At 49.4% G+C, this 13186-nt stretch overlaps 1 pseudogene; it reads right to left on the bottom strand.

The window, feature by feature from the left end:
• Positions 1–12585: 12585 nt before the first annotated feature.
• LOC144150386 (U1 spliceosomal RNA) lies at positions 12586–12729 on the bottom strand (annotated as a pseudogene).
• Between the last annotated feature and the right edge of the window lie 457 nt (positions 12730–13186).

Below are 13186 nucleotides of genomic sequence, written 5' to 3' on the forward strand. Positions count from 1 at the left end.
TTGACATCTTTACCGATGCCAGCCTGGACCAACACCGTATGGGCCTCGCGTGGCATTGTCCAGCACGGCCCGATTTGGACGGTTCCATTACGAAACATATACTTTATCCGTCTCCCACTGATGCCGAACTGCGTGGCATTCTCCATTCACTGGACCGTCTTGCCTACAACGTCTCCGCTCCACTACCTGCCCGCATTCGTTCTTCGGCGACTCCAAAACTGCTATTGAGGAGTTCAACAAAGCTTTTTCTGACCATCCTACAGTCCACCAGATTCAAGCTATGGTCAACATACTCGCTAAGAACGGCACTAAAACTCGCCTGGCATGGATACCGGGACACATGAAGCAGGGAATGGCAACCAGACCGCGCACTCCGCGGTTATGGAGAGCCTCCTCGTAACCCCTCCGCTGGATGTCCAGTCCCTTGCTGCTGTCTCGCCCACCTCCTTTCGCCTGCAACTGGACCACGCTCGCCACGCGCGCCGATGCCGCCTAGCACCAAGCACTCCGCTTGGCTACCTACACGGTGTCCCACCTCTACCACGCCCAGCCGAAATTTTCATTAATAAGACTCTTGCAAATGCTGCTCTCACTCCTTACATCATAGCCAAATGGATTCACCCTGGGAAGTCACCACTCCCACGTTGTCCACACTGTTCAGCAACTTCTATCGTGGACCTAAACCATTTAATCTAGCACTGTGCTGCATTCTCAGACCATCTATATATTCTCGAACGTGCACTGTCAAATGGTTCTCCACCAGATAATCCCCAATACCATGACCCCCAATTCCTCGCCGCGCTAGGCACCTTTCCCTTGAGAGTGGTCTGGCTCGAGTAGTGTGAGCCGGGGCCTACAACCCACTCGGCCGCTCAAACTGGACAATAAGTGCCTCACTTGGAAGCTGCCTGCACGACCCTTGAGGATTCAAGAAATCTTATTCCTCCCTCCCTGATATTCCCATTTCCCCCCTCTGGCCAACCGGCCTTCCCTTCCCAATAAAGGACTTTACTACTACTACTACTCTTGGGTCCGTCTGGCAGGAGACCAAACTCGGGTGGAAGACTTTGCAGTCGACGGCTGGCTCTAGTTGAACTGGCTTGGCAGTTTCCAGAGGTCGTTGGGAGCATGAAGGGTGCGTACCCCGCACTTTACCAGATGTCACGAAGCCAATTACGACGCAGTTGTCTTGAAGGAAAAGAAGTTTACTGGAGCGAACTTGTGCTCCCCTAACAACTCAAGAATACACAGGCGGCGGAGCAGCAGTCAACAAAGTGACGTGTGCAGGCGAGTGTCGGTGATTCCAATTCCGCGGCGTCTGCTCTGCGGTCACTTATCTCTCGGCACTAGGGCTTTTCGAACAGTCGAATTGCGTCCAGAACACTGTAGATCAAAGAAGATTATTCTAGGCTGTTCACGTTAGTTCGTAACGCGCTCCCTATAAGAAGAGATAACACATGCGGCATAGAAAGAAAGAATGGAACACGCGCTTTCCTTGGCACACAGATAACACAGACCGGTAAAGCCAGGCGGTAAAAGCAAAGCATAAACAAACCCAATGTATGGTTCGCGGCAATATACATGAACAATCAAGAAAATGAGATTAAACGACTTTCATATCATTCCTCGGCAGTAACTGCACTGCAGCTCCAAAGGTTTTCTAGTGTGCCGCAGCACGTCAGAACAGTGTTGCTGTCTTCTTATCCTTTGGAGTTCCATGTGGCTGGGGAGGCAGAAATTTGACGTGGGATAGAAATAGAAATTTTGCCATTTGAATTTGTGAATGGTCACTTTTGTTGTTTCATCTACATGACCTTTACATTTCGTGATTGCTGAAACATTTCACCTGCTTCAGATGGAAATGAAACAGTTTTACTAATTTTAAGTCAATAAAATGCAGGTTTTAGATTTCGAACTGCCTCTTACAATCACGCTTGTTGGCACGACGCATCACACACACGCAAGCTACTGCAGCCATTTACCATTAAAAGTTTGTCAAATGCACCATTACATTAGTCTTCGCAAGGATCTAAGGGTGCAAAGCACAATGAAACATAACGGAGTAACAATAACAAGGATGACACTAGACACGGGAGTCGCAGTTCTCCGGTCATGCCCATCGGGTTTCATGCTGCCTGTAAAAACTGCTAACTGCACCTCTGAGTCTCTGCTTGCCGACAAGAGACTACAAGAAACTGGCAGAAAAGAAAAATCGAGGAAATTTTAATACTACTGTTACTACTAATACTAATCTAATGATTAACGAAAGCTAGGACGAAAGAGGGTTTGAAGCGTATTTGTAGCGAAGTTTTGATGTTTCCTGAATCCAAAGCGATCCAATCTAATCCAAAGTAAACACCGTTGCGAGCCGTTGCGCATTTGTTCAAATTTGCAAATGTTGCTGTGTTAGATGCTTAGGGTCCTATCTAATATTATGTTTGCTTACAAGCTACGCTGATGTCGAGCCCAGCCAAAAAACCAAGCATCCAGGAATTTTTAAATAAAAGAACACTCTATACGCCTCGAGCTTCGCGATCGCTGCGCCGCCTGCCGCTGTTTCTCCGCGGCGTTGACGGGATTTGCGCTGCGTGGCTGATAGGGGCTCGTGCACTGTTTTGGTTCTGTTTCGCTTCTTTTCGCCTTTCTGCGTCCTAAAAAAAACTTGTTATGGTGACGTCTTTAGGCAAAGAGTACGTTTAGGTCACTTAAAAAAAGTGAGACTAAGAAACAGCTGGCTGGCGCCGCATCTTTTCAAAGTGCTACGAGTTGTGCCGCGCCTCCGCCAGATGGCGCCACGGGTCCCACGACCGAGAGAAGACGCAGTGAAACATCCCCCTCGCGAGGGGCACGATCAAATGCAGAGCATTTCCGGGGGCGCACGACGTTAAGTAGTTTGCGTTACGTTAATGTTGTTGCACTTGGGGCAACTGCTGACGACAGAGCGCTCGTCAGCAGTAATTTGAACGAGTCAACGATATAAGGCGCGTTCGTAGCGTCCCATTCTGTGTCGGCTTTGTGGCGCAGTGGGTAGAGCACCATGTACATTGCGTTCCGCCCGCAGGGTCGAGGAATCGAAACCGGGCGCCGGATAGTATTTTTTTATATATAGTAGGGAGGGGTGCGGGCAACGACGGTGTGGACTACGGACGTCAACGCGGGTGACATCGTGAGTTACTGAAATGCTCTGCATTTAAAAGAGCTGCGTGGAAGTTCAAGACTGACTCCATTACCTATAGGCGGTATTCGTTGAAAAGTTTCGCGGTCAATTTCTTCGCTTGGCAACGCTGGTAACGGCCACAGACATGGCCGATGCGCCACATACACGGTATAGTGTACTAGAATTGGGCCAATTCTAGTACACTATATACACGGGGTGGCTTGGGCCACTGCGGCCGCACGCTGAATTAAAAAAAACACCGGCTTGCGTCATCTGCTCCGTTCCAATTCGATTCTAAACGGTTGCGTCAACAGAGATGTTATTAATAGCACTCACATTGAACTCGAGGCAATACTTTGCGTTCGCAGAGGTAGAGTTTGTAACGTGAAACAGTCATGTGTTTCACTGTCGTGCTTAGCATGGACAAGTACCACCATCCCGCGGAGCCCGACGTAACAAGTGAGGGCGCACTCGCACGGTTGCATCAGTTGCATGGAGGAGAAGAGGGGTGCCTGATCTGTGGGCCGTGCTCACAACGTCGCCTAGCGACAGAAGCTTAGCCACAGGTATGGTCCCTAGAAATTGTGCACATATTTCTAGGGACCATACCACAGGTATGGCGGTGCGCACTTGGTTGCCTGCATGCATTCCACGCCATTGAATACCGGCTATATTCAGAGCATATCGCGCAATTTGAGAAAGATTACAAACAAAATAAGTGAAAGGTTGTTTTTACTGCTCATGACAGATTGATAAGGCTCCTTAAGAGTAACTGCACTGTGAAGCCAGTCTTCGCAGCCCTTTAAACATAATGTACAACTACCCTAACAGTGCCCGATTATTTAAAACGGTCGTCAAATAGGTGAGGGGAAACGAGTGCGGAAAACAGACCATTCAAAGCGGCCCAGATCGCGTTGCCATTTGTTGCATAGTTTGCCGGAATTCTCTTTGCTGTGGAGGTTGTGTAGTCGCCAACATGCCCATCCACAAACGGCCGCAAAGTTGCGGCAGCTAGCCACATTTAGACTGCAGCACAGTCATTAGCACATACAAGGGCAGGCGATCACGCGAGATGAGTAAATTGAGCACATCACACACTGACATGCTACTCAGCGAAAAATGATAAAAGCGTAAATTATAACTCATAATGCCTGCGCTGTGCCACTCAACCATAACTAAAAAAACCATCAGTATCAGGACTGTCACTGGGCTATTGTACGTATTGACAAAACCTGAGACAGGGTTTCATCTAACACAAGCGAGGAATGAGTGATTTCGTTCCGGGTAACCCGGGACTGGTAATTGAGGCCTAGAACCAAGACCTAAGCTACGCTAAAAGCTTTAGTTAGTGACAGTATTGGCGGTGAGATGTTTGAGTGGCGCCCCCTGGCTCTGACGTCAGCTTAGGGACTCGCGCCGCTGTCATCCGCTACTCTAGAGCCGCTGTCGCCCGTTTCTGACGGGCACCAGTGCCTGCGCAATAAATCGCCCACTTTGATGCTTTAGTGCATCAAAACGCGTATTTCCAGTAATTCAGTTACTTTGACAGCGTATGACCCCTCTGAATAATTGCAGGCTGTATCTCGGACAAGTTTGCAACACACGAGGAGTGAGAGATATTTCTTCGGAGCATTGGGGAGATGATCGTGTGTTCACTAGGGTTCGAATGTCATTTGACTCAAATGGGGTTCGTCGAATGCCATTCAGAATCCGCCGTGCTACACTACAATTTCAATGGCACTTGAAAGCTTTAGCATTCGCTCGCCGTGCTGCATGGCGCTGCGGAATCGAGTTCTGTTTTTACGCAATAATGCAAAAATCAAATTTATCTGCACTCTTTCGTATTAAAATAATATGAAATCACCAATAACGTAAACGTTGACACGGTTTTTGCTTAATTCTGAATCCCAATCGAGGTTTTGTGTGCTATCTGGCCACACTGATTCGTTGCTTGCTCGCACTGGTGCTGAGAGTACATCTTGATATCAAGATTTAAGTGAACGAGAAGTAAACAAAGTCCCACAATTAAGATTATTTTGCTCGTTTTAAGTACGCCAGTAATGTATTTGTTATGCTGACTTGGAACGCTGTGCGCGAGAGTGCTAGAAATGGCATTTGAAATCCCAAATGTCTCCCTCGGTGCTCATTTGGCTCGAATGTCATTTGAGCCGAATGGCATTTCGAAACCTAGTGTAGCAGCACAACTTGGCATTTGAGTCAAATGGTATTTGAGTCAAATGACATTTGGTTCAAATGACATTCGGACGCTAGTGTAGCAGGAGTTAGTCAATTATAGCTTATTTGCGAGGTTCAGTGGTCAGAGCTCCTGACAAGTATTCAAATGGCGTAGGGTAGGCTTCCCTCAAATATTTTTGAGATGTTCTCGTGAAGACTAACAGTCTAAGGCTACGCACTGAGCACCGGGTCTGTATACGCGCATTGCACAGCATGAAATAAAACGGCTGTCTTCAATTTCTTTCGCTGTAGGCTTGTATCAGATTAATGTTTTTTTTCTGTGCCCAACGCATTAATGTTTCTGCACCGTCACAAACGTCTTAGGAGGTTCAGGGATGTTTGGGAGGCTCACAAAATTCGTGTGGGTATTTAATACCCCTGTCACACGGGCCCTTTCAATCGCAATTGAGTCGATCCGGATCAGGCGCTGCTACACGGCAGTTTCAACCGCGATCGAGCTCGATTCCGCTCGATCTCAGTTCTCAAGCGCGATAGAGGCTGCCAAGCGCGATCGAACGAAAGCGGCGATACTCTCGTCTTCGCTCAGTAATGGCACAGTAGGCGACAACTTCAACTAATGACAGAAATTGTGTCAAATAACTTGACCCAAATAAGCCTGCTGTAACATTTACATAGTGACGTATACCTACGACCGCACGAAGTTACCAGACACCGGCCGCAAGTTAGAGTTCCTGTATATAGCTCCCGCAGGGAGCTAAGAGTTGCGCGACCGACCGCCATCTTTGTTATCCGGATTGCTGCGGGAAAGCCGCCCGTCGCGAGTGAAGGAGCCTCGCCGCCACGCTTCCGACGGCGGCCGACGCGCGGTGGGGGCGCTTCGGTGGGCGGCGCCTTACGGCGGCTACGCTGGATTCCTGCGGTGCCGCCCGCGTCGGCGGCTGCGGCGCAGCCGTAGTGGGGGCTTCTCTGCGCGGCATGGATAACCGGAGTGTCGCAATCACGGCGGCGCGTGGAAAAGGGTCGCGCAACTCTTAGCTCCCTGCGGGAGCTATATACAGGAACTCTAGCAAGTACAATGTTAGCGCCATCTAGCGAACACGAGTGCAACCGGTGCAACTTTTCGATCGCGATTGAAACGGGCCGTGTAGCAGCGGCAGTGCGCCGAGCGCGCTCGAACACTCGATCGCGATTCACTTCAACCGCAATTGAAAGTGCCCGTGTGACAGGGGTATTAGGCATACAGTGCGTTCTTCATAAATTCGCTTTCGTTATTTAAGCTGCATGCAAGACGGTGCATATTTGCAGCGTGCTTTGTTCATTCACAAGCAAGTACAATGAGAAGGCCTGTGCTAGGTCACTGCGAAACGTTTAAAAACAACGTTCTCCGGAGTACTCGAAGGCGGCTTTTGTGGCCCGAATTTCTATCGTAACCATCGTTATCGTAATGAAAATTTCCATTACAATTCAGTTAACTGAATCTCAACCGGCACAGTTATGACATGATTACGGTGTAGAAGGTTTGATATACTCGTTAACGAAGGCGGTAAATAGTATACGTGCCTGTTTCCAGTATGACAAGAATCAAAACCGATATACACGTCCAAGCAGGTTTTTATTGTTTTACAACCCCTTCAGGCGTAAATAACCAAATCTGGCCTATTCGGGATGGCGTCAAATGAATTGAAGAAAATTATTCTTATTCTCTTGTCTAGACTGCGGAGGCCACCCACTAATCAGCTCAATTTTACTTGTAAATTAAGAACTTTCCTCCTCCCACTCCTTCTCCTCTTCAGTGCAGTTTACTATAACGCATATCCGAATATTTGGAAGATATGGCTGTAGGAAATGTCCCGAAATATTCCTCGGGGTCTGAACAAACATTATGTTACTGTAGTTTTACCGTACACGCGACTCGTTTTGCGCAATAAGCATCCATACTGGTTAGAAGTCTGGTATAAAACCAGCACGCGCCTATACACACAATAGGTTATTTGGAACTCAACCTACATTTCTTGCGTCCCTTGAGGCATGCCGGCATACTTTCATACCATGACAACGTAAATGGATGTGATAGAATACTTTCGAGCATTCGGCAAGGTTGCAAAAACTGTTTTACCTTACATACGAATACCGGGAATCGTAATGCTTTCCGCCAAAGCTGACTGCCCCGAAGTCCTGAAATTCGTTTTGGTCTTAAACTTTCGACGTTGTCGGTTATTATACTCTGGCTGTTTGTTCCCTTTGTTCGAAATATTGCTGAATATAGAAGGTGACACCTAGCGTCGACTCTTCGCGCTTGCCACAAAACCGGCTTCGCAGGAATGGCGCGACTCCGGCAATGTTTCTTACGGAGCGGTATCAAGAACTACACTTTAAATTACGCCTTCAGCTAGCATATGCGATTTTAAGTATTTTATTTTGCTGAAAAGTCGCGCATGTCCATAATCTGATGCGGGCAAGAAGCATCAAAGGTCAACCGAGCGCAAAGATCGGGCTCGCTCGGGCCAATGCAGTTGCATGGGAAAGCGAGCCCGAGTGAAGTGAATCCCTAATAGCATCCTCGATAGACACGCCCCGGGGTTGCCCCCAAAAGCGGCGCGGTGCACAGCCCCACGACGGTGCTGCGCACGGGCACGGAGCGTTGATCGAGGACAAACTGAGCGGTTCTATATCCTAGCGCCATTTTTTAGGCTGTAAAAGGAACTCATTGAAACGTTCACAAATGGCTAAAAAGCAGCGTAATTTGACACGGCGCCGCTACAAAGTGATATTTATTGAAAGCCAATGATTATATGCACACACAAGCCATATCCGTCACACATGCGCGACAACGTACTTCACCACTTCCACAAAACAGCTACCTACAAGCTGCTTCTCGTCTCCGTTCTGAGAGACATAACGCGAGTGCCTGTTATGTTCCGCCCTTCCGCTACAGCAAAGCATGCAGGTTTTCGTAGTCTAGGCACTCCAGTAACGGTTCGTGTAATTCAATCGAACGATACAAACGCCAAGCTCTAACTTGATGGCCATGCATTCAGCCTTCTTTGCAGTGCACGAAGTTCATTTCCTCATTTCCAATCCCCGACCCTTATTAACGCCCGTTATGAGCCCGTCGCATCGTTTTCTGATGAATTCGCAAGCAATTCATGCTTGTCAGTAAGTTCCGCCTTAACACGAGTGCGCCGATGCTACGTACAGGTTCACTGTACCGATGTGCCGTCGCTGCAGCAGACGGCGGGGGAAACCACTTCGCCGGCGTCGTCCGCGATGCATCTCGGGATTGCATTCCGTCGCACCGTCGACTCTCACGGTGGGCGATGAGGTAACGAAAAACTCCCAAGCATTTCCCCGAGGGTGAACATGGTTAAGTGCAAATGCACGGGGTGATGCTATGAGGGGGAGTAAAGTTAAAATCCGTTGGCATTCGCCCGTGAGCGCGCGCGAGCCGACCCACGGAGGTCTGGCAGTTTATTGCATATATAGGGGGGTACGCCGCGCCGAGCGCGCCGAGCCAGGTGGCTGAGAGAGGAGGCGAGCGCAAGGGGAGAGGGACAGCGGCGCACGGCAGCTGCAGCCGAGCGAGGGGGAGAGGAGAGAGTGTGACGTCACGGTGGAGAGAGAGGCGCGCGGCAGCTGCTGGGGAGAGGAGGCGCGCTGTGACGTCATACCATGACGTCACGGCGCGATGAGCGGTGCGGGGAGCGGAGCGCACCCCCGCAGCCACGGCGAGGAGGCGGAGCGAGCGCGGTCACGTGGTGAAGTGACGTCACCGCGCCGTTGCTACCGACGCTCCTCTCCGCTCCACGCCGTTGCTAGGGAGAGGAGGACTGCAGACGCCGCCGCCGCCGGCGGTGGAAGGTTTGGGGTCGCTTATAAAGTGCATTCGCACTTAAAATTGCCCCGCGACGGTGCGCCCCACTTTATCGAGGACAGATGGTGCACACCGGTGCGGTTTATCGAGGATGAAAAGGCGCACCGGTGCGCCCCGGTTTGCACCGGTGCGGTTTATCGAGGGTGCTATAGCAGAGAAAAATTGGGCCCATCTCCCCGCGAGGGGGACTCGAGTAAATGCGTCGCATAGGGGGTGGGTGTATTGCGTTAACGTTTAGTGTTTGGGGAGTGAATGCGTTGTATCAGCAGCTTCTTGACGTAGTTTGAATGAGTCAAGGATATAAGGCGCGTTCGTTGCCTCCCGTTCTGTGTCGGCTTTGTGGCGCAGTGGGTAGAGCACCATGTACATTGCGTTCCGCCCGCAGGGTAGAGGGATCGAAATCAGGCGCCGGATAGTATTTTTTTATATATAGTGTAGGGGGAGGGGTGCGGACTACGACTATGGACGTCAACGCGGGTGACATCGTGAGTTACTGCAATGCTCTGCATTTAAAAACGTCACGGAGACGCGCTCCGCAGCGCCGCCCGTGGTCGCGCTCACCACCAATAGCTGACCCACACGAGGGAGAGAGAAACAGGCGTATAAAAATATAGGCCTGGCTACACCCGGGAAACCTATTAATTCATAATGGGGTGTCTAATCAAACGGTACGCAATGAACACGTGATTTTACCGCCGCCGTATTGAGCAAACATTCAGTGCCCTTCCATTGTGTGCAGATGGTTACCAGCGAAGCTGGGCGCAGTCCAAGGAGTGTATACGAAACAAAACACGTTTGTTTGCAGTTTACGATGGAGCATACTTACTTGAATGAAACTTGGAAAAAGGACGCGAGCTTTATCCCAGCGGAAAATTAAACTTTGCTTCCCTAGCTTGCAGCAGGGAAAAAAATTATAAGTATTCGTGATATTATGCATACACGCATGTTATGTAAACAACACACCACTAAAACCGTCACCAAAAATTGGCGCAGCTCCCACTATAGTGGTGCAAGGCTGGCGAAACAGCAGAGCTGGGAGTCGACTTAGCTTCTTCCAACACTGCCAGCGGATCCCGAGAGCAGCCGGACCAAAGCAGCGCAAAGCCGTTTTGGACGGCACTGTAAAGCAAAGACCTTCAACGTATGTACAGTACGTGTTTTATTCAGTAACAGTCACCGTCATCCCTTTGCGTCGTCGTTTTCCGACGGGCACAGCCGCGTAGGGCAAATCCTCTTGTAGCGTGTCCTCGCCACGGTAGACCTCCATTTCTTCGTCAGCTGGTCCGGTGGCCGTCTCTAGTGTGGATGATGATGATGATGATGATGATTTTCTTTAAAGGAATGGCTTGACAGATTCGTTGTCATCGTTTTCGGCGCGGCGGACCCTTGGCGCTCCGGTCGCTACCCAGCGACGGCGATGTATTGACGGCGAAGGCGGGAGCTCCTTATGTGGCGTAAGCCCACGCGCAAGCCTGGACGACGCCGGGCGGTCACCGCGAGGCACGCGCTCACGTGCGCTCGAGTTTTCTGTCTACGCCAGACAAATTAATGTCGGCCTAAACAGCTCTGCTGCCAATAAAAAAAACTAAAGGTATGACAGAAACCTGCTGAGAGAGAGAGAGAGAGAGAGAGAGAGAGAGAGAGAGAGAGAAAAAAACTTTATTTTGTACATTCTGGGTTACTGAGGTTTGGTGACCGACAGCTGCATCTTTGCCGGTGACCTCGGCCGCTCGTTCCGTTAGATTCTTCTGAAGCTGCAGGTCTGAGCTGCCCAGCGCCTCCTCCCAGTGCTCGCCAGTGGGTATTAAGGGAAAAGGGACTTTGGGGCAATTCCACATAAGATGAGTGATGGTGTCGTGTGCACTACATGCAGGGCATTTAGGTGAGGGTTACAAACTTGGCAACTTATCCCACGTGCTAATCTTCGTTTGGTTAAAATTCTCGCCTCTTGATTCGTACGTTCAGTATTGATGCTAATAGCATGCTACTTCTTCACGGCTGCTAATATTCCTTCTTTTTTGCCTCGGACATCATAAGCATGGCCTCTGTTAACAACGTCGACAACTCAACCAATTCTATTTGCTTCTTCGAGCTTGTCCTCCTCAAATTCCGGCGTTTCTGAGTCCGCCTCCTTTTGCAATAAAATGGCCTGTGGGAACGGCAATAGAACTTCATAGTGACGGCCGTTGTGGTTTTTATTTTTCTTTTCTTGTTCTTCACTTTTCATATCGTTTTTTAGCCTTCCTACTTTATTCATCTCCCTTCTCTTTCCTCTGCCTGGTCTATTTCCACGAGGAGGGTAGTTGACTTAAAGGAGCCATGAAGACAAACCACAAGTTGCAAGTTTATAAAAGACGGCTTAGTCCGGATAACAATGATACCAATATCATCGCAATCTTCGAACAAATAACGTAGATATTAAAGAAAACGTGTGAAGCAGTCGCGACCCCTAGCCAATTTCCCGCAACTTTTCTATGACGTCACGGAACCTTTTTTGTGCGATTGGCGGCCGCCTAACTCCCCTGTCGCGACGACACATGACTGGACGTCTGTAATGGGGCTTCTAGTTCCATTTGACCGCATCACTTGAATGCAAACGTGCAGTTAACGCACTGAAAATTGTGTTTTATCGTTGGCCCGTATGACGTCATTCTTGCTCATAACACGTCACTGTGGCGCAAAATTTGAAAGTTTTTAAATATTTCTTGCTTTTTTTTCGTTAAAAAAACACCTTTTGTGGCTGTAATGGAGCTGAGTGAGATACTGAATACTATAGTTCATATCACAAGCTAGCTGCAGCACTGCGGAGGCTACATTGTTGTCCCCCTCAGGGCGCCTAACTCACCGCGAAGGGAGCGACAAAAGGCGCCGGGACCTTGCGGGGCCACTTGCCGAGAGGGGAGAAGGGAGTGTCCTTTCAGGACCCCCTTCACGGCGAGTTAGACGCCCTCTGTGGGCGTATTATTGATAACAACGTAGCCTCCACAGTGCTGCAGCTAGCTTGTGATACGAACTATAGTTCTTTCAAATTACACGAAGTTGTATTTTCTCTTCATGGCTCCTTTAAGGCGTTTATCAGCAATGATGTCCAATCTTCGAACATGCATCTCTAAAATTCGTTTTCCTTTGCTCCTTTTCCTCTTGTATCCGTTACTGTGACGAAGAGTGCTAATTACGCACTTCCATTCATGCGGGGTTGCAGTTATGTTAAGCCTAACACGGCGTGCTCAGACTCGGCGCCAGACACGCTACGGCATGCTGACGCGGACGCAATTTTTTCCGCATTGTTCCAGCATGACAAGGTGGCTACACCAGTTGTGCATGTCAAGCTTGTCAAGTCTGATTTTGGAAATTCATTGGGAAGGGGCCGGCGCGAACGCCTAACCCCACTACCAAAAATTGCATGCCCCATCTGCCCCAGTTTGGGGTAGTGGCAAGTTTCAACCGACCGCAGTGCAATGATCGGTCTCCACTTGGGGCGCCGGCCATCACTTCAAGAAAATTTATTAATCGCCGATACAAAGACCCGCTGTGCTAAATACTACACGGGTCGCCTAAACCATACACACTGCATCTATCACTTCACTTACTACACTACTCATGACCACCGAACAGCCCAGCACCAGGTAAGTATGCATGATAGCGCGTTGCGGGAAGAGCCCACTTGCCACGTGCACACATGGAGCGCCGGTGGTGTCTGTAAGAAAAGGTAAACATTTTCATAAACAAGGCATGAACTGAAAAAAAAGCGCTAACGATAGACGTAATTTAGGAGCGCGCAAATATCTGCTAGTCAATGCATTTAGTAGACTTAGTCTTTGTGGCGCGGGCTTTAAGTGGTTTAGCAGCAATACGGTGCGTGCTTACGTTTAGTCAATGAAACGTGGCAGCGCCATACGCATGTTGCGGACCTTTGGTAAGTGAGAGTTCATCACACCTTCACTGCCTTCACCACCATTTGT

This window comes from Haemaphysalis longicornis, unplaced genomic scaffold, assembly GCF_048455015.1.
Source record: "Haemaphysalis longicornis isolate Haplotype H1 unplaced genomic scaffold, Haemaphysalis longicornis Haplotype H1 scaffold_8, whole genome shotgun sequence".
In the NCBI taxonomy this organism is placed as follows: Eukaryota; Metazoa; Arthropoda; class Arachnida; order Ixodida; family Ixodidae; genus Haemaphysalis; species Haemaphysalis longicornis.